This window comes from Lissotriton vulgaris, chromosome 3_1 (assembly GCF_964263255.1).
Source record: "Lissotriton vulgaris chromosome 3_1, aLisVul1.2, whole genome shotgun sequence".
Classification (NCBI taxonomy): Eukaryota; Metazoa; Chordata; class Amphibia; order Caudata; family Salamandridae; genus Lissotriton; species Lissotriton vulgaris.
In genome coordinates, this window is record NC_141689.1 from 1,510,358,187 (window position 1) to 1,510,370,934 (window position 12,748).

At 46.8% G+C, this 12,748-nt stretch overlaps 1 protein-coding gene across 2 annotated transcripts in view; it reads right to left on the bottom strand.

The window, feature by feature from the left end:
• The window catches only part of LOC147728085 (broad substrate specificity ATP-binding cassette transporter ABCG2-like), a 514,375-nt gene that overhangs the window by 356,488 nt on the left and 145,139 nt on the right, over nucleotides 1-12,748 (bottom strand). The window lies entirely within an intron of this gene.

A 12,748-nucleotide genomic window follows, 5' to 3' on the forward strand; every position in this document is an offset into this window, starting at 1 on the left:
CTGTGAATCAATTGCTATGATGCTTTTTCTACTCGGGTACAATAAGTGTAAACAGGCCGCCAGGCAATGGTAGGAAATCTGCTGTTGAGTCTGCCTTTTCTGTGCGGTCACCCCAGATTTTTCACCTTTATCGTGCTCCTATGGGTGCTGATCTAATCACTGTGTCCATTTTGTGACACTGTCGTTCAGTGCCACTGTGCGCGTTCTCTGGATCTAAAATGGTACGGTCAAAATTGCTTTCACCCCATTGGTGTATTTAACTTTCTCATAAGGTCATGGTAGGTGGTGCAGAAAATACACCAATGGCTCTGGGTGTGTGTGTGTGGCTCTGGGTGTGTGTGTGTGTGTGTGTGGCTCTGGGTGTGTGTGTGTGTGGCTCTGGGTGTGTGTGTGTGGCTGGCTCTGGGTGTGTGTGTGTGGCTCTGTGTGTGTGTGTGTGTGTGTGTGTGTGTGTGTGTGTGTGTGTGTGGTAGTAATTGCTGTCTGCTGAGCTCGTCCGTAGGGTACAATAGGTCTCACATTTGCGAGAGATTAAGCTAATGGCAATGTAAATGACAATGCCATTTATTTATCTGTTTTCAAAACCAACACATAAATACAAATTTTGTCATTTACAATGCCAATAGCTCAAACTTTTCCAAAGGCGAAACCATTGCATTGTAAATGCTTGTTTCCATTGAAGACAGCTCTCAAATCAGAGAGTGCGGCACAGCAGAGCTTGTGCGGGCCTTCTAAAAACGTGATGGTTTTGGCCAAGTAGTGAGTGTTGTTCAGGGCACAAGTCGAGAATACACTGTAGACGTCCTACCTACTCTTTTTGCAGGATGGAAACCGTCTTCACTGCCTGGAAGTTGGGTCCCACAGAAATATGCTAATCTCGTCCCGGTGTAATTTTCAGACACTGGGACACGTGCAGGCAGGGGGCTTTGTTATTTAAATTTAAACTGCGCTCAAAACAAAGGCTATAGTTAAGGAGCCATCAACCCTCCTTCTGATGGAATCTTCTGGCCGTGAGCTATTTTGAACCTCACACATAGCTGCAAATGTAATGGTGTGGATCAAAAGGCTCACAGTTTGTTATTAATTTACAGGTACTTAAGAGAGGCATGCTTTGACGTTTTTCAGTCCCTGTGTATAAGACTTATCCATTGACTGTAAGAATATCAGATGTGTTGGTCTGACCCAGTATTTACACAATTGACAATTTAAATACCAGTATACCAGTATTTTTTAAATTTCCTAATCCTAATCCAGGGTGTCAGCGAGCTTTACATCATATGTACATATTATTCATTAACAATAAATCATATGCTTGTAAATCAATGTAAAGGATGTGTTACATAAGACAGTGAGCATTACATGATGTAGGAGTCACATGTCCTTCATAGCTCACTGTGCTATATTAAAAGACTACCATTTATGAACTGCAACTAACAAAAGGACCTGTGCTAAAAGCAGTAACCCACTTACCCATCTACATATAAAAAAACTGCCATCTATGCTTTTTTGATATAAAACGGAGACTAGACAAATCACAAAGCTCTCCGGCAAGTGCATTAATGTCCAGAATTATCTTACCATTATCCTCTGAGATTTACTGGGCACACAAAAATCTATGCAGCACTTGCCTTTTTGGGGGGGTGGGGGAGGAGTTTGTATAGCGCAAACTTGACCCGAAGGCATCAGAGCGCTTTACATGAGCACCAGTTGCGTTACAGAAGGACACATACATTTTTTGTCAGGCGGGGGCAGATTAAGTGATTTACCCAGAATCACAGGATATTAAGCCTCCCTGTCGACACTCGAACCCGGTTTCCCAGCTTCGAGGTCGACCGCTTTAGCCGTATGGCCACAGCCATAACCCCATATTTTAAAATGCAGACTTTGCAAACTACTAAGCAGAACATATTGACTGCCAGGTTTCTTTTTGTTGCCAATTTCTTTGTGGCAGAGTTTTAAAAAAAATGTATGACTCGAGACGCTTAAATGTACTCATGATAGACGTGCTAAACATGTGTGTGAGGTTTTAAGATCTGATGTCACTTCTTGGGATGTCACTTGCTGTGAGGTCATGGGTTGTAATGCAACTTCCTGTGATGCCACGTGCGATGTCACACTCTGTGATGTTACATGATGGCATACTGTCAAATTTGGTTAGTCCCCTCACTTTCTTTTATGATTTGTGCCCTGGTGTTGCCAGAATGTAAGAGTTTATGCTAAGCAATGCAACTTCTAAATAGGGTGACCACGTGACTCAAAGTAACTATGGGCACTGTCTTCACTATTGAATATTTCATCAACAGATCACTGATTTCAGGTGTGTTATTCTAATGATTTCAATGGAAGCAAAATAAGACTGCGCGCCGAGAATGCTTGGGTATATCGAACAGAAGTTCAGGACTGCAAACAAATGTCCATTATCATCTGAAGGGAAGTAGTCATCTTACTTGTAAATCGATTTACTCTTAATTGGAAATCAGCTCAGGTTAAGCAAAACAGGGGTGACGAGTTCATATCGGCCTGGCCCAGCACGAGCAGCACCATGAAGCGAGCGTGTTCTGCAGTGATGCAAGACACCAAGACATTCCCTCAAGCACCAGTCTCCTGATGTGTGCGTGAGTCTACATTTCGTGCTCTTACACAATTTCAGGCAAAGGGTCACAGTAACTGTTGTATAACCACCCTCTTTGTGAACGTGGCTGCTTTTTGCCTACTGGCGTTTGTTGAGGTTATTGTGACACAAGGGTGAACATTCCAATGCTACCTTTGACTTGTCACCTTTCAAGCACTGCACGCATCCTAGAAGTGTAGCTAAGCATGGTGTTTCTTGCCTTGCATGTCAATAAATCTGTTTGGAAAGCCTCCAGAAGTTCTGAGTAACACATCATAATAATGACAAACCGATGATCAAAGCTGATTCATAAACATATTGAGCAACCAGTCATTAAAGAGGTATTCTACTATTCATGTTCTAAAATACAGCCCTTGATAACAATTTCTGAAGTGTAAATTGAAGCAAAAGAATTGACAAATGAAACAAATGATCAAATAAATATAAAAAATAACAATAAAAAATTCACTGTTTGTGGTAGATAAATATATTGTTTACCACAAAACCATCTGCATGTGAATTTCAGCTATTCCCCTGTAACATAACGTTCCAATATCTCTTTAATCCAGTGGTTCCCAAACTTTTTTGACCCGTGGCTCCGTTGACCTAATTGACAGTTGGCCGTGGCTCCCCACCATTTTTTTTACCAGCGCACACTTTGGGAACCACTGGTCTACATGAAGAATCAAGCCTAGACGTGATGAAGGATTCAGAGAGTAGCCACCACCATCATAAAACTTTATTTGCAATCACAAAGATCTTTTAAAGTACATCTCAATGGATACAACACCATCGTAGAGTAGCATACAGCACTCCCACTAAAAGTAACCAGGCTAGAGAAAGGCTCAAGGAGCTCTGTGGCGTTACAAGAAGTTTACCTGGGGTGGGCTCCGATGAACCCAAGATGGCTCACCAGATCCCATCTACCCAGAGTTTTAACCTGATCGCTGCTGCCATACATTCCCGTCCTGCGCTGCAATTTTCAAAATCCCATGTTATGTGACAAGGTCAACTCGTCATAAGCACAGCGCAGGTAAAACCCATGACGAGTTGACCTTGTCACAAGCATGGAAGGGTTAAGTGGGCTGGGTCCTGCCGGTGAAGTTCTAAAAAGCAGGTGTCAAGATGGGTCCCTATTGGGCTCACCATTTTTGCCTTCAGCCTCAGGATGAAAAAAAAAATCTGCAGTCACTTCACTGCCTTTGAGGTAACTCCAAAGAGACTTGTTATAGTTCTATCGCAGTCTCATCATTTCAGAACTGAATCATTTTAAATATTATATACAACAAAGCCATAGTTGTTGCTTATTTGTGTTATGCCACTAAGAATCATTGGCACAGCCAATAGTCCTGGCTTGTTGTAGGTGTAATGTTGCTTGTTGTATTATACATCTGGATGCAATGACAGAAGCAGCAAATTATCTGTCAGGCAACACACTATGCGAAGCACAGATTAAGCCACACCCTTTATTACATCGCCTACGCCCCATTGAGACCCCCCCAGTTTCTTCATCCCACTTAAAGCCCTGCATTTACATAAATGTAGGAGTACTTAACCCGTCATACTTGCTGCATGAGTGTTGGCTTATCCGCTTCAAAGTAATATTTTTCCTCCCACCCCACACCCCCTTTTTCGCCCTCAAATTCTTGGTGTAATAATTATTCACTAACAATTTGGCAAAATAAGTTCCAAGTGTAATAGTGCTGAACTGTAATGCGAAACCAGAGCTACAGGGTCCCTTTGAAACAGCAGCACGGCCTCAAACAGATCGATGCGGTGCAACGCGCACAACAGTCAGAATTAATTTAAAGCCCCTCCAAACATTGCAGCCTTTTATTGAATTTCCAGCACGCTCACTGTCCAAGTTAATGCCTCAGGACGCACCGCTATTTCTCCCAGCTAAATTCACTGTGATGCAATAGATTACAAGATTGAGAGTAGGAAGTGGACAGAAAACACTCTGCGCCAATGTCTTAAAGCACGTACGATGCGTGTTGCGATGCGGCTGCAATTTCCACGACCCACATCCTGCGTGGCGGCGCGGCTCCCCTGGCTTCTCACACGGCGCACACTTTGGGAACCACTGCTTTAATCAATAACTTTACACTAACAGAAGGCATAAAACTAAGGGCCTGTTTTAGATCTTGGCAGGTCTGATGATGATACCGCCATCACATTTTGGACAGTTTCATTGCCTGCCTACTTAACGGTCAGCTCGCTCTATTTGCATGTTAGTGGGTGCATGAATGAAAGACCGCCCGAGTGCCATGACTCCGCCAGGAATTTTCACCCACATCGACGGCGTAATAGGCTGAAGCAGCTGTTGGCTGGAGTCCAGTCAAGATTACCGCCGGGCCAATCACGAAATGCCTTTCCATTGAGTAAACAGTATCAGGGATACCTCCTACTTTGAGTTGGTGGAATCAAAGGAAATGAGGCAGAAACATACCCTTTTTGAGAGGGGGGGGGGGCGCTAGGTGGCGCACAAGCATGATGGCTGCGCTCCTGTGAGGCTCCTGAAGCTCGGGCCATTTATCCAACCTTTATCCTGCCCAGAAGTTTTATTTCGAGAAACCTGAGGTGGCACCTCAACAAATAAAAGCCTGTCTGTCCCATGGTATTGGCCAACCTAGGGAAGTGCGCCAGTTGCCGCCAGGAACGTGATCGCCAGTATCGGCCTCCAGCCGGTGGACTGCGCTGCTGGTGCTAGCTGCAGATGAGAGCGCTACGTAACTGCTGCAGCAGTGAGGCGGTGTCAAGGCCGCATTCAGGTCTCCTACGGCGGGTGCGGGGATACCGAGGGCACCCTAGCGGAGGAGAGCTGGGCACATATCGCTGGATCCAGGTACCGCTTACAGCTATTACAGAAAAGTTGTGATTGCACGCGGCTGGGACTCTCATGTTGGTTTACCCTCTTTGCTGCTACGGGAGGTCGTGGCACGGCCGGGCCGACGGCACGCTGAGGTAATCCCACGGCCTGGCCCGCCATCGTCCTTAAAGCCCAATTGAATACATCCATGGGGCCGGACAGGCATGGGTGCTCCCAAGTGCAACAGGCGTGTAAGATGTCGGGGAGGCCAGAGCGGCGCTCCCAACGCTGCGGCGGCACATACAGATTGCCTTAGCCCCAGTTGGGAGTGAACACAGTAGGTAGAGGAGGCGAGAGAAACCCCACAATTACAAGCTCTGCGCACGCAACAGCGGGGACTGTGGCCACTGATGCGGTACCTGTTGGTGCAGCATTTCTTCAATATGCCAGCCTTGGCACTAAAGAGCTGGTTGGAAAGGGCAAACCGCCAAGAAAAGCGCTGGGGCGGTGGTATTCCTGCGACTGGTGATACACAGGGGGTTCAGGCCCCCAGCAATTAGGCCGGGTAATGTCCCCTTCACAGCCATACGAAGTGCTTGAGATGTAAACATCCTCTGTCCTCTACAAACAGCAAGGTACTCACATTTTGCCAGAAATTGGTGTCTCGTCGCGGAAGCAGGTTTCCGTTGCCTCCAAGATGGGGAAGGCAGATACGAAACAGTCACGGCTGCCTTTTGAGACTAAGAAAACCACTCACTCTCAGCCAAACTAGCCTGAATATACGGGAGGAGAGACACCAGAACCAACACAAGGACAAGTCAATGATGTAAAAGGACTGCTACTGGCTATTCAGCAGAGTCTTGCCTCTATTGAAAATAAAATGGACTCCATGAATACTCAAATGGATGACATTGGCCATAAGCTAGACAAAAACAAGGAACAAATCAAAGAAGCAGAGCGCCGGATCTCTGACACTGAAGACACTACGTCTAAAATGCAAAAAGAAATGGCGCAGAAGGATAAAGTGCTTAAGCTAATCGCTGCAAAAGACAAGGACCAAGAGGCGCGCAGTAGGCACAATAATATACGCGTGATTGGTGTGCCGGAGAGCACCAACACTGGGCGGATAGAGGAGATTGTCGAATGTCTGCTCTCCGGAGCGATTGGAGCTGAATTCTTCTCCACCCAGCTGATAGTCGAGAGGGCGCATCACTCCCTGGGTCCCAAGACTGCCACCGGGGAGTCCACCTTGTCCGATCATTGCGAGACTGCTCAATTACCGTGATCTAAATACGGCCCTTCGAGTTGCCTGGAAGAACAGACACCTCATGTTTGAGGGAAACGAATGCACAATCTACCCTGATTTTACAGCAGCCGTCCAGGGAGCACAAAGCAAATTCATTCCGGCTAAGCAAAAACTTCGCTAAGCGCAGATAGATTATGCATTGATGTACCCAGCACGCCTGCGAGTCACGCATCAAGGCAAGCAGTATTTCTTCATCAATACACAGCAAGTGGATGACTTCTTAAAAAGCATCAAACGATCCAGCACGTCCCGCGCCACTCAGGAGCATTCATCGAGACCTTCGTCTCCAGCATTGAAATAGTTCAGAACGCAGGCTGGTCAGACATGGATCCCCGCCAAGCAGCGCCTCTTTCCCCGCTGACCCCTCCCACCATTGTGGGATGGGCTGTGTTTTTACCCCTTGAACTGAACTGTGACATGAACGAGTTGACAAGAGGGCGCTATGAAGAGACTTCTCAGTGGCGCTACGCACAGATAAGTGTTGAACTAGGACTAATTAACAAACTGTACCGAGCACCCCCCCCCCGGGTTTCCCCCTTTTTACACGCATCATAACCTGGAGGGAAGGGGGGAATCGTGTGAGACCTAGTGCATCCCCCAAGGGCGATCCCTCTTATTTCGGGTCATAAGGTATTGTACTTTTGCTGTTAAGGGAATGTTGGGTGGGGGTGGGACTGTCAATTCCGGCATGATTGGGATGCTGCAGTGGGAGGAGGTGGGGAGCTAACTGTTACTAAAGAACGATAAAGGATGGGCTGGGTCATTTATGGACTTATTATTGTATGCACTGTACAGGACTAGCAGATGTAGATTTTGGGAACATTTTAGTGCCTTGTTAGGTCTGCTTCCATGGCTCACACTAAAACTGAACAGAAATTGCAAACATTAACATGGAATGTTAGAGGGCTAAGAGACCCGAGCAAATGTAGACATGTTTTGGCATATCTGGATCATCACCAAATCCAAATTGCGATTCTTCAGGAAACTCATCTGGACCCTCGCTGCACTCCCTCATTTGCTCGTAAATGGGCAGAGTATAGAGTATTCTCCTCATACTCCTCTTATTCCAGAGGGACAGCGATATTGATAAAGAAAAGTACTCCATATACCCATGTGGCATGAAAAGATCAATCAGGACGCTACTGCATTATGTGGGGCAGACTGGGATCTACCTCTACCAAGTTGGTGTGCTGTTACAGACCCAAAGTTGATGACCCCAGATATTTTGCCACACTCTGGGGCAAAATCCTGGAGATAGGATCTACTCATGTAATATGGGGCGGAGATTTTACCACCACCTTGGACCCAGTGTATGATAAGTTGAGTCCTCTCTCGCACCACTACACCAAATCACATAAGCGGTTACAAAGTATAGTAGCAGATAATGGACTGCTAGACACCCGGCGACAAGAACAACCGGAGACGAAAGAAGGCACACAATGTACGCAACATGGGCTAGGTTGGATTATTGCTTTGTGTCTAGAGGTATAGGCCCCTGGATAAACACAGTGGAATACTTAGCGAGAACGTATTCCGACCACTCGCCGGTATGAGTGTCCTTAGCCTCTCTGGTTCTTGGCATATCCCACAGGAGCTGAAGACTTTTGCCTCTCACCTTGCTTGACACAGTTTTTCACGCTGGAATGGGGCAATAGGTCACAGATTTCTTCCAACGAAACTTCGAGTCAGTAGAGTGTGTTGCGACAGTGTGGGAGGCCTTTAAGGTCACGAATCATGGTTTTTGCATAGCCAAGAGTTCAGGGGTACTTCGCGATATTCAAAGCACCCTGCAGAAACTGGAAGGTGAACTAAAAAGATTAGATGGCGAGATGGGTCGTGGCACGAATGGGACAATACAAAGGGATTTCAGGGAGAAACTCTCGGAATTCAAGGAAACTGCAGAACGAGAGGTTTGCTTCAGGGGTAAATATCATGTAGCCCCCAGGTATGGAGAGGGAAAGCGATCTGGTCGAGCTCTTGCAGATAAAATCCACAAGCCTTGCTTCTCCAGTTATGTGCTAGAAATCTCAGATAGGGAAGGCAACAGGCACAGCTATACTTAACCCCTCCCCTGCTGGTGCCGGAACCACTCAGTCATCAGCCGCGGTCGCGCTGTGCTGATGACGGAGCGGTTCCGTCACGGCACGCCTGCGCGGATTCCGCGCCTGCGCTGAGCGTTCTATTGAGTTCTATTGAGCGGGCGGGGTCGTGACAGAACCGCTCCGTCATGAGCACAGCGCGACCGCAGCTGGTGACGGAGCGGTTCTGTCACCAGCATGGGCGCGGGCCCCCTGCCCCTTAGCACTGCGGGGGAATAGCTGCCGCAGCGAAGGGGTTAATGCATGTACTACTCATTATGCTACATTATACACTACTAGTCGGCAGTGTCCACTTGATTGTCTGGGTATTTGGATGATGTGGCCTTGGGCTGGTTGGGGAATTCGAAGAGAGACTTTTTGGTGGCCCCCTTTGTGGAGGACGAAATTCGGGCTGCAATAATGCGAATGCAGACTGGTAAAGCACCTGGCCTTGATGGACTCCCGATAGACTTCTATAAGTCATATATTGATCATCTTAATCCCATATTGAAAGCAGTCTACGAGGAAGCCCAGGAAACGGGTGTCCTTCAGCCATCTATGAGGGAGGCGCTTATTACTTACCTACTTAAGCCAGGGAAAACTGCGAATCAATGTGACTCGTATAGACCGCTGTCTCTCATTAATAATGATGCCAAAATCCTTGCGAAAATATTGTCCAACAGACTCAATCTACGGATGGAAAAATTAGTACTGCCTGACAAGGCAGGATTCATCCCAGGAAGAGCAACATCCCATAACCTTCAAACCTTTTTTTCAATATTGCAAAATATAGATTCTGATCTGGCTTTTGCGGCGGTCTTTCATGACGCCACAAAAGATTTTGATTCAGTAGAAGGGCATTATTTTCTAGGAATATTGCAACGTATGGGAATGCCACCGTTTTTTTTCATCATGGATAAGTCTTCTGTATACTTTCCCGACAGCTAAGGTTCTGGTCAAGGGGTAGATCTCGTTGGCCTTTCCAATTACTAGAGGCACAAGAGAGGGTTGTCCGCTTTCCCCAATCACTTTTTGCACTGGCTATTGAGCCCCTTGCGGCCAAATTGCAGCAACACCATCAGGAAAAAGCATTGCGATGTTGCATGCGTCAGATTCTCGTCTCGCTCTATGCGGATGATATTACCCTATACGTCAGACCCACAACAGAATCTGAATCCTATCCTACGCGAATTCATTGTTTTTGGGCGACTCTCAGGGATTCATATTAATTGGGGGAAATTGCAAATATTTCCGCTCACACCCGCTACAATGCAGTTTCCACTTGAATTCCCGATAGAATGGTACACTTCAGAAGTAAAATACTAAGGAATATGAGTTATGGGGGACCGTGCGGAGCTCATGCGCCTTAACTATGGAAGAGCTCTGACAATATCACGAGTTGTGTCACACAATGGATTGCTTTGCCACTATCTCTGGCAAGCAGAACGTCTCTAATTAAAATGGTGATTGTCCCCCAGCTGTTGTACATATTCATGAACATACCATATCATCCTGGCAAGTACTTCTTCAAAGCACTCCGCTCTGAACTGATTAGGTTCACTTGGGGAGGTAACCAACCGTGACTACAGTGGGAAGTCATTACTAGACCTTACTCTCAAGGAGGCTCTGATGTGCTCAATTTTGAACTATATTATCTTGGTGCCCATACCATTATGCGCACTATTGGTTCCACCCGCCCATATATATGCCACAGATAGCGGTGGAGCAGTGGCTCGCAGACCCAATTCCTATGACAGGCGTGATATATAGCGCTCCCAAACCTTGCAAAAGAGAAACCACAACCGTCGCCTGTACTGTGATCACTTGGCACCGTATGGCTCATTTGCTGCAAGCTGCAATGTTATACTCCCCTTTGCTCCCACTAACATATCACCCTTGCATACAAGTGATACAGGAAGCAGCTTTTAGGAAGGTCATGGGGAAGGCAAATATAACATGCTGGAGGGACCTATACCGGGATGGAAAGTTCCGTACACTTCAACAGTTCTACAGTGCTATTACGCCTACACCGCTTGGCGTTTTTTTGTATGTGAGACTGAGACAGGGCGTTAAAGATAAGACCCCATCCTATCCTTTAGAACCCCCAACCTTCCCCCCACTTCACATGATACGACAATCCTAGACACCTGATCACATTGTCTCTGCTCTATATCACGCGGTACACACTCAACAGACTATAGGCCAATGCTCCGCTAGAACACACTGAGCCAAAGAACTGGAGTGCGAAATAACGGATAGTCAATGGACATAGTGTTGCTCACAAACAGAACAAGTTTCAGCTAGCCACCGCCTACATATTATCCATTTAAACATTTTGCACCAAATTTATTATACACCCGCCACAACACAAATATAAGCTAAAGGACAACGATCGTTGTGATAGGTATGGTGTGGAGGGCGCAGACTTCTTCTATTTAGCTTGGAGGTGTTCTGGAATTAATGAATGCTATCGACAGGTCTTTGATGCAATGGCACAGATGACATCACTGTCATTGGAGGCATCTCCATTGCTGGTGGCGACAGGTCTTTGATGCAATGGCACAGATGACATCACTGTCATTGGAGGCATCTCCATTGCTGGCCCTATTGGGGTACACTGAACACATAGCTAACAGTTGTTGCAGGTATGTCTCTCTTGAGTTCCTGATGGGCAAAAGCAGAATTACGTGCAAATGGGGACGGAGTAGAGCCCCTTAGTTCAATGAATGGATCAGAGATTTAATATTTTGGCAAGAACAAATGCTTGCATATGCTGATTTGCTCACGGTATCCTCACGCCCCAAAGATATATGGGAGCCTCTTAAAACATATTTACTGACCCACTCTGTGTAATTGGTTTCTGAAACCAGTACATGACAACGGGGGACACAATGCTGTACAGAACTTCAAGCCATGCTAGATGGACACTCACGCTAGGGAATGAATAAACATCTATACTGTAGCATCAGAGGTCTTCAATCTGTGGGGCGCGACCCCCAGGGGGGTCGTGGAGTCCTTGGAAGGGGGTCGTAGATTCTGTCAGAGTGCAGTTCCTGGTTGGGCTGGTCGAGGGTGCTCATGGTGGAGGCCTAATTCACACCGAGGTGTGAAAAACATCAAAGCCTCAATAACACGTAAAAGGTCTTTTAAAGACCTGTAAAGTACTCGGGTGTGGCTGTGTGTGTGTGTCCCTGAAGCCGTTTCGAGCTGGGGGAGGAGGGGAGATGGGGAAGTGGGGGGGCGGAGGTGGGCTGGCGGAGCAGGCTGAAGTGTAGTCCTTTGAGGTCAATGGATATTGCGCGCCTGGAGCTGTGGGTCCCATGACACGTCCCCCGCCCCCATCAGGGAGGCACAGAGTTGCCCTCGCATGATTGGGAAAGAAGGAAGAAGACGCAGAGACATACTGACCCCCCACCCCATGAGAGAGGCACAGAAAAGGTGGGTGGATGAATGATGGGTGGATGGATTGATGCAAGGATGAAGGATGGATGGATGTGTGAAAAGGTGGGTGGATAAATGATGAATGGATGGATGAAAGGGTTGATGGATGGATGAAAGAATGGATGGATGAAAGGGTGGATGGATGGAAGGATGAAAGGGTGGATGGATGAAGGATGTATGGATGGATAAAAGGTTGCATGGATGAATGATGGATGGATGGATGTGTGAAAAGATGGGTGGATGAATGATGGTGAATGGATGGATGAAAGGGTGGATGGATGTATGGATGGAAGGATGAAAGGGTGGATGGGTGAAGGATAGATGGATGAAGCACAGATGTACGGATGTAAGGATGAAAGGGTGGACGGATGAAGAATGAATGGATGGATGAAAGGGTGGATGAATGGATGAAAGGGTGGATGGATGGAAGGATGAAAGGGTGGACTGATGAAGGATGGATGGGTGGAAGGGTGGATGGATGTGTGGATGGATAAAAGGTTGCA